Genomic DNA, 13,316 nt, shown 5'->3' with positions numbered 1-13,316 from the left:
TCGGGAAAGTGATTTGCCCCGGGCTGAGATGTAACAAATTGGTGTCAGAGCCAATTCTTGGCCGGAAGTGTGCCGACGAGGACGTCAGACCCTTAAGGGAGGTGGATTGTGACATCCTACATCGCAGAGGGGAGTGATCCTTATACGTATATTCTCATCCTTACCTAGCACGAGGCCTTTTGGGAGCTCACTGGGTTCGGATTCTGTAGGAACTCCGAAGTTAAGCGAGAAGAGGGCTAGAGCAATCCCATGATGGGTGACCCCCAATGGGAAGTTGCTCGTGAGTGCCCAAAAAACAAAACCGTGAGGGAATGGTAAGCCCAAAGTGGACAATATCGTGCTACGGTAGTGGAGCGGACCGGGAAGTGATCTGCCCTGGAACGGGATGTGACATTCCATCATTGAGGATAATGAGAATCAATTAATAATAACCGTTCATAAAAAATCATGCGGCCACAACTTTTTTCTTTTATATATTTTTCAGGCAAAACGAGACTACTTTACTTTTGAAAATAAAAAAGTATTCAATTGCGACCGCATGATCTTTGATGAACGGTTGATATTAATTGATCATCCGGATCCCTAGTGAAGAGATCCGGAGATGATCTAATTCCGGTTGATCGAATCTTGTCACAGTCACTAGTACACTTGTATCCTCTTCTCCTCAAACTTTGACACAACTGATTTTGAATCTGCCACCTTCTTGATTCTGCACGTCATTGTCATCGGACAAAAAAAAAATCAATTTGACAGACAAATGATTTGCTTCCAACTTCTAAAATGAAAAAACAGTATTAAAGAAAATAGTTGTGACAAGCTTTTGAATAAGATGAAAAACAAATATCCATAATACAAAAAGAAATAAATTATATTCACACATCGAAAATTACGTCTTTCATACTTTTTTAATTTTTTAAAATATTTTCTATCAAGTGTTCGTCAGGTGTAGAATATCAAAAAAATATTTAAAATAAGAAAGTATGAAAAAAGTGATTTGGGATGTGAATATAATCTCTCTACAACAAATAAACTTGTAATCTACAAAGGATAATCAGGAACTTCTTGATATAATTTTTCCCTCATAAAACTGAACAAGATATACCAAAGTTAAACGAGATAGAAGACCACACCTGAACAAGATATACTAGAAATGCTTTATTATTAAGGGTTAAACCTGTGATTTCCCCTACATAACCTTCAATCGAATAATACACTGTAGTAAAAACAAAGTCAACGTTCCTAACCAAATTGAGATTCTCTTAACATTGCGTGGGTGCTCCTGCCCAACATTAACATTAAAAAGAAAAACCTATCATGTGCTCATCCCTTGTGTTAAAAGGGTTTGTGCACACCATGGGCCAGAAAGATGATTCCCCACCGCAGAGGGAATAGTGGGCAACACGTAAGAACCTTCCTTTGGGGGACACCAGAAGGATATTTCTCACGGTATTTTTTTACAGAAATTTTGATATTCTTATGAGAAACTGATGTCACTGGAAAAGGCCTAACAACATTGATCTTATCAAGTCTTCTAATCACATACCAGACATCTCTTCATGTGTAAGGATGTTACTGACAAATTAACGGAATAAAAATGAAGCTTACTTGTACACAGTATCTCCACTAGCAACTCCATATGGAACAAATTTGGAACATACCCTTTAAGAAGATCAATATGTTCTTTGACTTCTCCTGAAAAGGAAAAAAAAAAGGTCAAGTCATGAAACACCTAGTTTAGATAATACAACAAAAAAAAAAGCAAGAGTTTAACTCATTGACACACACTTCTTTTAACAATATCCAAGCTACTCATAAGTCATAATTATCTTGTGCACAATTTGTGATTAGGGACCAGTTTAAAGACTTGAATATCCCGTGAACTATAGTAACCACATCATCTATGCAAGCAGAGATTTGATGGCACAATGATGCGCTTGCAATCCTTATCAGCGTAACCAATTATCTGCTTGACCTATAGGCTCCACGTTAGTGGGAGACAGAATTAAGTTCAAATGATGTAACAGGTAAAAAGTACAAAAAAAGGGATTGCACATTTAAGTTCTCATAAACAATATCTACTTGGACAAAAGAAACGTCATTATATTTCCTAGTTTCATATCATGCAGAATTGATCGATAGTATGAGCTTTCTTAAGATAAATGAACACACACACACACCAGAGGAAAAATACCAGAGTTTTGATGCAGTAAATCTAGTTGATCTCATCATGAACCTTGAACTAAACACTTCACTTGACAAAATTTAAAATTGCCCCAAGTTAATCAATTCAACAGCCTTTAGAAAAGAAAGTTATGACTATGCAAGTTTAAGAAAACAGTAAAGAACTAAATTTAAAGTATGCCAATGCCAATTTACTAGAATAATTGAAAAGTTCTAAAATAACATACCTTTTGTGGTTCCAGAGAAAAAGTAACATTTTCATCCTCAAAAGGTGTTTCTGTAGTCTTAGGGATGTTTTGGTTTACAACTTTGTAGTAGTCTGACTAATCTGTTATACAATCCAATGCAATCTTATCACCTTCCAAGTGCGAGAAGTCTAGAATTCTTTTTGCAGGCTTATAACATGATGTTGATTGGCTGTTTATGGTCTCATGCTCGGCGTCACAACTGGGCATTGATCTCCTTGGTGTCAATAGTGCAGGTATTTGTACCTGAAACTGTCAGCAGATGAGGTGAGCTTTACATGAGGGCTTTCAGATACACTTGAAGCAATAGAGCATTGTGGGTGGTTCAGCTGTACTGAGTGGTTGATAATACGAAATTCAAAACATGATTCCTTCTACTTCCCATTTTTAGATATCTAGCTCCGATTTACTCTTAAAATTGGAAGATTGAATAGTAAATACTTTATTCTGCCCATTTTTGTTGTTCCTAACACCATCAGATGGCGTGGGGGATGGAGATGCTAAGAGCTGGGTCTTTTCTGTTTGAGCAACAACAACACGCTGTCTTTGGCTAAAAGGCTCTACCAAAATGGCATCTAGAACATCACAAGCCTTGATCTCAAAAATAAAAATGCATGAGTTCATTTCTTTTATCTTTTAACACCCAAATATTACATAGAATATTACCTATCCGATTAATCAAATACACTAATACAGGATGCAAAGAGGTATGCCCAAGTGGAGGAAACATAATCAATTTGTTGAAATAAACTTAATCTTTTCTTTGTACATTTATACAAAATGGGCTGTCATCCGAAAATTACTCAATCAAACTTTCTGGCATGCAACTGTTTCATCTTTTAGGTGTCACTAAATAACTAATCCTGATCCTACAAAGCAGAATCACTAAGTTGAAGCCAGCTCAATCTGATCACTAACATTTCATATACCACAAGACTATCATATGTCACTCAAATCAAGCTAAATTAACATTTTTAGGCATTATTCATGTCCTACACAGTTGAGATCCACATCTTCTGTTTTATATAGTCAAGTTTCATTTGCTAAAACATACTTATTAGAACCAATCAAGGAGCTTGCAGCAGTCTTTCATATTGAAGAAGGAAAAGTGGGGAAAATATTCTGAGAAAGAGTAGGCATACCTCAGGATGCAGGGCAAAGAAATGAATAAGCCTAAAATTAAAAACTTGGCGCAGAGCCATAAAGTCAGATACTTGAGAGTGAGTTTCTACAACATCAACTAGCAAGGTGATCTTCATATCTGGATTGGTGCATAGAGTTTTCTAGTCCTGCACCAAAATACTATCTATCTTTATGGTTTCCGGAAGTACAAATTTCAGTTAAGTAAGATGCATGTGCAAGAACTTTCTGAAAAAAGAAAAGGAAAAGAAGAACACTTGGTTATAAGTGGAAAAGCAACACCCACCACCGCTAGGCGCCAACCAGCAAATGAAAGAAATGCACTATCAAACAGGAATATTGTGAAGGGTTAGGCATTATCTTTGTGCCATGACTTTCACCTGAGCAAAAACATTTTGAAAAGTAGGCGACCTTTTACGCAGAAGAAGCAATCTCAAGGAACAATTCATATGAGCAAACAATTCCGCTATAATCCTATATCTACACATTCACAAAAAAATATAGACTAATTTTAAACAGAATTGTTTTTATAAAGGAAAGGTAATGAGAAAATAGTATAAGGTGTAGAGAAATAAGGGATGGTTTACTTACTTCAGTGGAAGCTGGGGTCGGCAATCAGCCTCCTGGATTGGGATTGGGATATTGGGATATTGGGATATTGGGATTGGAACTGGGATTAGGATTTGTAGAAGTGGGAGTGACAAGGCTTGATCATATTTTCCGATGTCTGACTTGTAATCTTACTTTCATCACCGGCTGTTAGGGTTTTTGCTGATTTCTTCAAATCTACTGCGGCCATTATGATTCTTTAACACCAACACCCAATAACAAATAAATAGAAAATAGAAAGCAGGCAATTTACAAACAACTTATCAAATCAACTATTTACTAAATCAATAGCTCCTGCTGCTCTAAAATTCAAAGTAATAAGTAAATAGAAAAATCCAAGTATCGAATCAAACTCACAAAAGAAAAATGGACTTTCTTTTCCGATTAGGGTTTCTCTCTCTCTCTCTCTCTCTGTTTACCAAATAAATAGCTCCTGCTGCTCTAAAATTCAAAATAATCAGTAAATAGAAAAATCCAAGTATCGAATCAAACCCACAAAAGAAAAATGGATGGATTTTCTTTTCCGATTAGGGTTTCTCTCCCTCCCCAGAGGGAAGCATTTGATTTGCGGACCGTTGCAATTTTCTGCACTTTTTGAATGTTCGATTTTTTTGAAAGACGGAAATACCCTCCACCCATCCTTGTGAGTTGTGACCATTAGACCCGTTGTTTCTTGAGCCTTCTTTGTAGCAATAAGGTTATCTCCAACTGACTAGTCAAAATATCGTAAGGTTAAAAATAATTCGGAATGATACGAAAATTGTCTTCAATCGAGGGCTAGGCCAAAGAGCTTGTGGGGTCTATCGGACCAAAACCCATAAATCAGGCCAGCGGGTTGGCCATTTCCAGCTAGCCCTCCAACGTTAGAATGTCAAGCTTGACTTTGTGGCAGGTGCAACAATACCACGCTTTCTTCGTTATTGTGGCAAGTGGCACTTAAAATATGTCTGAAAACCTTATTTTAATATGGTAGTTTAATTTAATTAACTATATTAATTCAATTAAAATAATAAATTATTGAGGGGGTTTATGTTTGGCCTATGACCTTTTGGCCCCCTCAGTTGGAGATGAATTTTTTGACAAAGGACTATCTTTGGCCTATGACCCCCTTGGTTGGAGATGGTATAAAATATGGTCTGACATTGTTCATTAAAATATAATTTCTTACAAGGCTATAGGGCTAAACATAGTTATTTGCCCCTAATTCGATTGGAGATGGCCTAGGAAGCCTTGGACAGATAGTGGCCTTAATCAAAACAAATCAAAATAGCTCAGGTCAGGCCCCACTCTCACTCATGATTGGTGCTACTTATCTGTAGTTGTGGACATGTGGTCATGTTTTCCATTTCAGTCGGAGTAAGATTCTCTCTCATTCTGAATTCCTATCTTTCTCTCACACTTTCCTCTTTGTCTTTCTTTGTCTATAAGTTAACCTTTTATAGAGAGAGAAGTACAAAGATGAGGGGATTTGAGGGGAGATAATCTTACTCCATTTTAGCTTTATTTGGATGTCATTGTGAAGAGAATTTTTATAGGCTTCTTATACATAAGTCAAGTAATAATTTTTTCATGTGTTATGTACTATTTTTTTTTTTTTTAACAAAAGATATTATCTACACTAAGGGGTGAATGAGTGGGCTAAGCCTCATAATGGGCTAATAATAATTTGGTTCAAATTCACCTTCGACGAGAATCAAATATAAGACTTCTTACTTATAAGTGAAGAAGGATACCATTAGATCGTACTATTAAGTGGCATGTTTTGTGTACTATTAAACGACAAAATTGATATGTTATGTTTTTTTTAACAAACGATATTATCTATGCTAAGGGGGTGGGGAGTAGACTAAGCCTTACAATGTGGTTCAAATTCGCATTTGGTGAGAATCGAACCTAAGACCTCTCATTTACAAGTGAAAAAAATTTAATTTGTGAAAAATAAATAAATTGAAGCATAATAATTTGATAGCATTATTAGTGTTGTGCCCAGTCATCACACTAAAAATTTGCTCTCTCTCTCAAGATTATGAGTTTTAAACTCTTGATGAGGCGCCGAATAGTTTATTTGCCTTGTGATCTCAATCTAACGAACCAACTACTTAGTTCTTCTTCCTTTTGCATCACACGTGTGTTCTTCTCTACTATTCCACTCCCCTGTCCATAAATTCCAGTTTGTCTGCTAAATGCTTGCTTTCCATTGAGAAGCCTTTTCTAACCACTGTGTTTGCTATCCACCTTGAGAGTGAGTCGTCGTTCACTCAGATGAAGGTGTGCAAAACCACTTTGTAGCTAGTTTGGGTCTCCACGTCGCATTCTTCTACGGTTCTGATGTTCAACTTCAACCCTAACCGACATGCAATAGTCATCAAAAGTTTTAGATGTGAATTCTCCAGCATTATCCAATCAAATAGATTTGATCAGATAATCAAGATGGTGAGCCCTGAGCTTGATAACTTAAGCCAACAGTTTGGAAAATGTAGCGTTCCTTGTGGACAACAAGCACATGTGTGACCAACGTGTGGAAGCATCAACCAAAACCATAAAGTATCTAAATGGTCCGCATGGAGGGTGAATTGGTCCACAAATGTCCCCCTGAATCCATTGTAGAAAAATGGGAGGATTCGAATGAATCTTGTCATAAGAAGGCTTAGTAATAAGTTTTCCCATTGAACATGTTTGACATGCGATTCCTTGGATCGAACCTAAGCTTTGGGTTAGTGGATGCCCGTGTGATAATTTAAGGATACGGCGTATCGCTATTTGTCCATGATGTCCTGAACGATCATGCCAAAGTGTAATTTCGTGCGCAGTCTCAGTAGTAGGGCCAGCCACATAATGGCATTCTATGAGGCGTATGGTCATAGTATACAGACCACTCGGGATACGCTCAATCTTCTCTAGAATACACTTATGGCCATATTAATAGGAAGTTATGCACATAATTCAACTCTGTTTTCTACATGGGTTTTCTTCCGAAATGTGGAGAATAGAGTGCATCAGAAATGGTCAAGATTGTACCATTGGATAACATTATACGTGCCTTACTGTATCCTTTTATCAGGTTGGATGGGCCTGAGAGGGTTGTTAGAGGTGCATTCTTAGGTATGAAGTTGGTGAAATAGATGCGTTCACGCAAAACTGTATGCGTGGTTGCACTATCTGTCAGACAACTAACTTTCCCTCTAATCATACCTAGAATGAAAAATTAATTTGAATCGGTCACATGCATAAAAGTTCATAAAAACAAATATCAATTCAAAATAATTTCATTTATTCAAGGATGGCAATTAATTAAAACTTAATATCTAAAAGAAGAAAAAAAAACACCAACAAATAATCCAAACATAAAGGAAAATTGTTCAAAAATCAACCAAAAACAAAGGAGGGGTTCGGCCAATAGGTGGAATTTGGCCCCATTGTCTTATTTCAACTAAAAAGTAAGTCTATGTCTAAGATTCTAATCTTCCATAAGGGTGGTATCCCCTTGAAAGTCAGAAACCTCCATCTTTGTAGTCTCTGGTTCATCCACTAGCAAAAAGTTTGATTCAAACTTCTTACGACGAGAATGATATTCATTTACAACCTTCTTGGGAGCTCGGAAAACACGGGACCAATGGTCATTTGAACCACAGCGATAGCACATATCCGCGTCCATGGTTGCAGGTGATTTGCCTTATTCTTAAAGTTTGGGGCCTTGGGTGCGAGGTTTGGACGTTTTGAGGCTTTGTTTCCTCCCTTAGATGGGCCTTGACTTTGTTGACCTTGGTGGGATGGCTTCTAGCCGCCCCTACCACGCCTCTTTTGGCGTTTTGGACGTTGGTTGGTGCTATAATGTGCTTCAGGCACAGCAGTCGCCCCAGTAGGTCGAGCTTGATAATTCTTCATCAACAGCTGGTTCTGCTTTTCAACAAGAAGTAAAACAGAGATCAAATTCGAGAACTTAGTGAACTTCTGAGCTCTATATTGTTGGCAGAGAATGACGAATAGGTTTTCTCCAAGAGATTATCTTCAATCAAAGTTTCGTTGTAAAACTTGAGAAGTGATCGAATTCGACAACTTTTAGAATTATATTCATTCACAGACTTAAAGTCTTGGAAGCACAAGTGTTGCCAGTCGTGTCTTGCTTCAGGTAAGAATATGTCATTTTGGTGATCAAAATAATCAACCAAAGTGACCCATAGTGCATGTGGATCCTCCTCAGCAAGATACTCAGTTTGCAGAGCATCATGGATATATCTTCAAATGAAGATCATAGTAGTGGCTTTTTCAGTTTCACCAATAGGGTTGTCCGTCTCTTTTTCAATAGCTGGACGTAAGTTCTTGGCAGTGGGGTGGAGCTTCATATCTTGGACCCACTTGAGGTAGTTTCTTTCAGAGACCTCTAAAGTAGTGAAGTTGAGTTTGTTCAAGTTCGACATGTTCCTATCACAAAATAGATGGACAAGATGTGGTTAGTGTAATGGAGAAAAAATCAATCCATTCACATAGGAGTAGAACATACAAGTTCTAATAGACATGTATTGGTTTAATTTTGCATGAAAAACTTCAGGTTTTCATGGGTGATGTTGTTAAATGAAAACTTCAGGTTTTCAAACAAGGCATGTTTGTAAGAAACTTTAGGTTTCGAAATAATTATGAACTTCAGGTTCATATATTCCTGCAGGCAAACACAAATATATACAAAAATATGCAACAAGAATATGCAAAAAAAAAAAAGAACTTTTAGGTTTACAATTATAATTGAATTTAACTATTTGGACTTCGGGCTAACTTAAAGTGTGGGTAAAAAAAATATAAAACCCATTGGGCCTAAAATAATTAGGCAAATAAAACTCGGGGCCCAAAAGAAAAACTAAGCCCACGGGTGGCTTAAGAAAATTGGTGATGTGCTTCCTAGGCCGAAAATGGGGCTGGGGGATCTCGGTTGTAAGCTGCAGGCCTACAGGGAGAGATAAGAGCAGGGAGGTGGGTTGCTGTAGGCAAGCCCAAAAAAAAAAAAAAAATTCCATACGGGCCACTTTAGGCGAGCCCAAAACAAAAATTTATTTTGTTTTTTTTTCTTGTAAGCCGGGAAAAATTGGGTCAAAATAAATGTTATAGGCTATAGGATGCAGGCCCAAAACTGATTGAGGTTTGAGGGTTAGGCCGAGAAGGGGCCCAAAGGGCTACAGGTCATACATCCCAGCCATGTTGAGTGTGTGCATCAGAGAAGAACATCGGGGTTTTAGTCGACGGCACTGCGTCAGACGGCGTTTCAAGGTCGGGCAAACCATGGTTCGTCGAAGAACTAGGTGTTTGTCAACGGAGAAGAGATCTCGATGTCGAAGGAGAGAGAACCGAATGAATTCAATTGAATTCGAACGAAAAACGCATGAAATTCTTCTGGAATTTCTAGAAATCATTGGTGAAAATAATGGGTGTTGTCCAATTTACATGACTGTTGGTCGTGTTTCGTAGGAAAAATCGACGGGGATGACCCGGGCTTCAGGCCGTGGGTTGGGACAAGGTGCTTCAAACGCATCGTTTTGGTTCAAGCTTGCGGTCGTGATTCAATGTTTGGGCTGGGCCATTGCAGGCTACTGGCCTGGTGGCTAGCGGCTTGCATGGTGCAAGTGCATGGGTTCGAAGAACCCTAGGTTTCCAATCGCAAAATTTTATCTTTTTTTTTTTTTTTAAATTCAATTCTTATATAATTTGATTTGATGCATATGCAATTCAATAATTTCAATGCATGTACATATACTTGATGCAATTCATGGCAACTATCAAATTCACATAATTCAACAATTATGATTATGATGCATACACAATTTATGTAGAATCTAAAATTTGTAAAACGTAAAGTTGGGTCATGCATCATGGTGAATGTTCATGCTATCAGGACTGCAAAAATATCGAGATAAAAACCGTTGTTTTGAAAGAACATGATTGCATGTTGATATGGATGAACTGGCTTGATGCAGAAAAATTCTCTAACGTCAGATTCCTCAGCGCAGCGGTAGCAACGTGCTGATAATGTGTTGTAGTCTATTTTATCTGACAAGGTTAAAGAAGGTCGGCGGTAAGGAGAAGAGAGAGATGTGTTTGTAGAATTGTAGGGGAATGTGTGTTGTTATTCGTCCTACATTGTGCCTTTATTTATAGTAGTAAAAGGAGAGAATGTATTACTTCATCCCCAAGGAATACAAGATACAATATGAAAAGATAACTAGAATTAAATCTAATCTAGGATTTACACAATCACACTTAAACCAAGAATGTTTACAACTGTTATAAGGTTATTAGACCACCTATTATAATGAGTAAATTGAGTACTAACTTCAAGTATTGTCCTCTTTTTTTTCTCTTCTGACCCCACATTTTTTGTGGTTTGTTAACCCATTTCTCTTATTTATTTATTTATTATTATTTTTTTTTAATTTGTATGTAATTTTTCTCCTCTTTTTAAGATCCCCAGCGTATTAATCTTAAGTTCTCACATTATCTATGAATATTGTGTTAATTTTTAAAAAATAATGTAAATATTGTTTAATGCTTATTCTACAATAAAAGAAAATTTATTTAAATTTTATCTAGGCTCCTGCCTAAATCTCGTCTAGGCGCCTAGCCACTAGGGCACAGTTCACTGCTTGACTAGGGCCTAAACGTTTTTTAGAATCTAATCTTAACCAATTGAAGCTTTTTACATGGTTTTCATATTACCGCTTACAACCGTTTTGGTGAAAAGACAGTTTTCTGTTATGAATATTGATTCAAAACTTTACACTTTCCAATGTGAAAACAACTGTTTCAATTGAACCTTGCACTCTTTTAAATTTCGTCCCTCCCCTCGGCAAATCCTGGCCTCGCCACTGGTACTATGTATATGCATATGTGACCATCAACTCAAACACTTTCTATACATACATACATACATACATATATATATATATATATATATATAGAGAGAGAGAGAGAGAGAGAGAGAGAGAGAGAGAGAGAGAGAGAGAGAGAGAGAGAGAGAGAGAATATATATGACGTTGCGCAGCCCAGAGATCTAATGAGTTCCCATAAAATCCTGTTCTTTTTTATGAATCCATCTTGCTCCTAGCAAGCAAGCAATTGCTAATTCATGGCGTATGCTTATGCATATGCATGCATGTCTTAGTCAATCAAAAGTCTAAAACTAAAACTATATATATGCATGCACAGTCTAAATATTCATATTAATTTCTTACTTAATTTGTTAACACTTAACAGTACCTACTTGTCAAAATTCAATTTGTCAAAACTTAAGAGTAGTTTATATTCTTACCATCACAGTCATGACAGATGTTAAGTTTTTCCTATTACATATATAATACTTATACATTATATATAGCTCCATGAGGAAACATATATATGACCCGCGAATAGCTACAAGTTCAAGCTGATTTGCTCTTTGATTTATATTAAATGAGTAATGTTAGAAAGATTAAATTTATAGACAAAATTTTGGAAATTAAAAGACATGGAAGTTGATGATGATTTATTACTTAAACGTTGATAAAAATGCTTATTTTTATTGGTGCTATGTCATTTAATTTGCAAATTTTGTCTTTAAATTTAGTCTTTCTAACATTACCCAGATTAAATTAGTGCTTAGTGGAACATATATTTTGTTTTTCGGAATTGGATCCCATCCGGATCCAAATTGTGGGGATCATATGGATCCTTACATCTTAGTCATTCATCGTGCAACGTGTGGTTAGAAATCATTTGACTTTTTTATTTAAAATTAAATACAAATAGTATCTGATGAAATATAACCGCACGATATACGATGAACGGTTAAAATGTAAGAATTCCTAAAATTCCTACTAAGTGAATTTGGAGAGCATCCTCTTCCTTCTTTTTCTTTCGTCAAAAAATAAATGCTAAATTGGATTAATGGTCTCTGTGGTGAGAGGGTAATCGGAAGATAGCCTCTTGTGATGAAAAAATTCAGATTTAAACCATCGTGGTGAACTCCGTTAGGATTTAAACCCAAAATTAACATTTATGTGAACTCTCCGTTAACCCAAAATTAACAATCCCACCCTTCCCCCAAAGATTTCATTGGATTTTAAAACCACGAAGTCTGTTGCGTTCAATCTCAATTTGTCCTGCATTTTTCTCCATGTGTCGTATTTGAATAGCTGCAACCTCAATCTTTTGATCAGAAAAGCAAAAGAACAAAGAAAAATTGTGTGAGCGTTGAGATAGAGAGTGCAATCAAAGCAGCAACATTCTTACCATCAAATAAATGGCACCAAAAAAATCCAAATCCATCTCCCATCCAAAAGAGATACCCATGTTCATGTTTCTTCAATCTCCATAGACGCATCCAACAGAAGAAACCCATTTCCCTGTAAATGAATACCACTACATATTTTGGATTTTCATCGCCAATTTTCTCCTCCTATTGTTTATAACTATAATATTCATTTTTGTTTTGCTTTTTGCGAGAAAATCACAATCCTTATGTAATCTGACAACTGAAGGACCTTCTTTGAAATCATTTTTTCTCAAATGGGCATATTTAGGGAATTCACTGATTAATGGACAAAAGATCTTTGAATGGAATCGAAGCATGGATCAATGAATTCATAGCCTTGGATGAATGAGTTTTTTTCTCTTTTGGTTATGAAGGTTGAATGGGTTAACAGAAAGATGAGGAATATGTTAATTTTGGGCTTAAATCCTAACGGAGTTCACCACGAGGGTTTAAATCTAAATTTTTTCACCACGGGGGCTGTCTTCTGATTATCCTCTCATCACAGGGACCATTAATCCAATTTAGCCAAAAATAAAAGGACAAGTAAACATGATGAGCCGATCGAGGTCGGATAGGATTTGATAACAGATATTACTATTCTAGAAACAACTGGAAGTCTGGAATCAGTCAGGACAATGACCAAATCCAAAAGATTCAATATATTTTGAGAAATTCGTATCCGCGCTTGCCAAGTTAATTGAGAGAGGATCCTAGAAATGCTTAAATTATATTCATTTATTATATGTTATGCGATCAATTTTCGTCATGTACTATTTATATTTAATTTTAAATTAAAACAGTATATAATAATTTTTAACCGCACAAAGTAAGATAAACGAATGTGATTTGAAGATCCCTAGGATCCT

The 13,316-nt window shown here is 36.5% G+C and overlaps 2 pseudogenes across 1 annotated transcript; both read right to left on the bottom strand.

Annotated features, from left to right (window-relative positions):
* Window positions 1-1,137: 1,137 nt before the first annotated feature.
* On the bottom strand, window positions 1,138-4,811 carry LOC137724297 (uncharacterized; annotated as a pseudogene). Its single transcript, XR_015955553.1, has 5 exons — window positions 3,929-4,811; window positions 3,569-3,796; window positions 2,409-2,678; window positions 1,786-1,972; window positions 1,138-1,692 (listed from the first exon to the last, which is right to left on the bottom strand). The product of XR_015955553.1 is annotated as an uncharacterized LOC137724297 (transcript).
* Window positions 4,812-7,632: 2,821 nt separating this feature from the next.
* On the bottom strand, window positions 7,633-8,593 carry LOC148691045 (uncharacterized; annotated as a pseudogene).
* Between the last annotated feature and the right edge of the window lie 4,723 nt (window positions 8,594-13,316).

Source organism: Pyrus communis, chromosome 14 (genome assembly GCF_041283825.1).
Source record: "Pyrus communis isolate YQ-2024b chromosome 14, ASM4128382v1, whole genome shotgun sequence".
Lineage (NCBI taxonomy): Eukaryota > Viridiplantae > Streptophyta > Magnoliopsida > Rosales > Rosaceae > Pyrus > Pyrus communis.
This window is presented reverse-complemented; position numbering and strand designations above follow the sequence as displayed.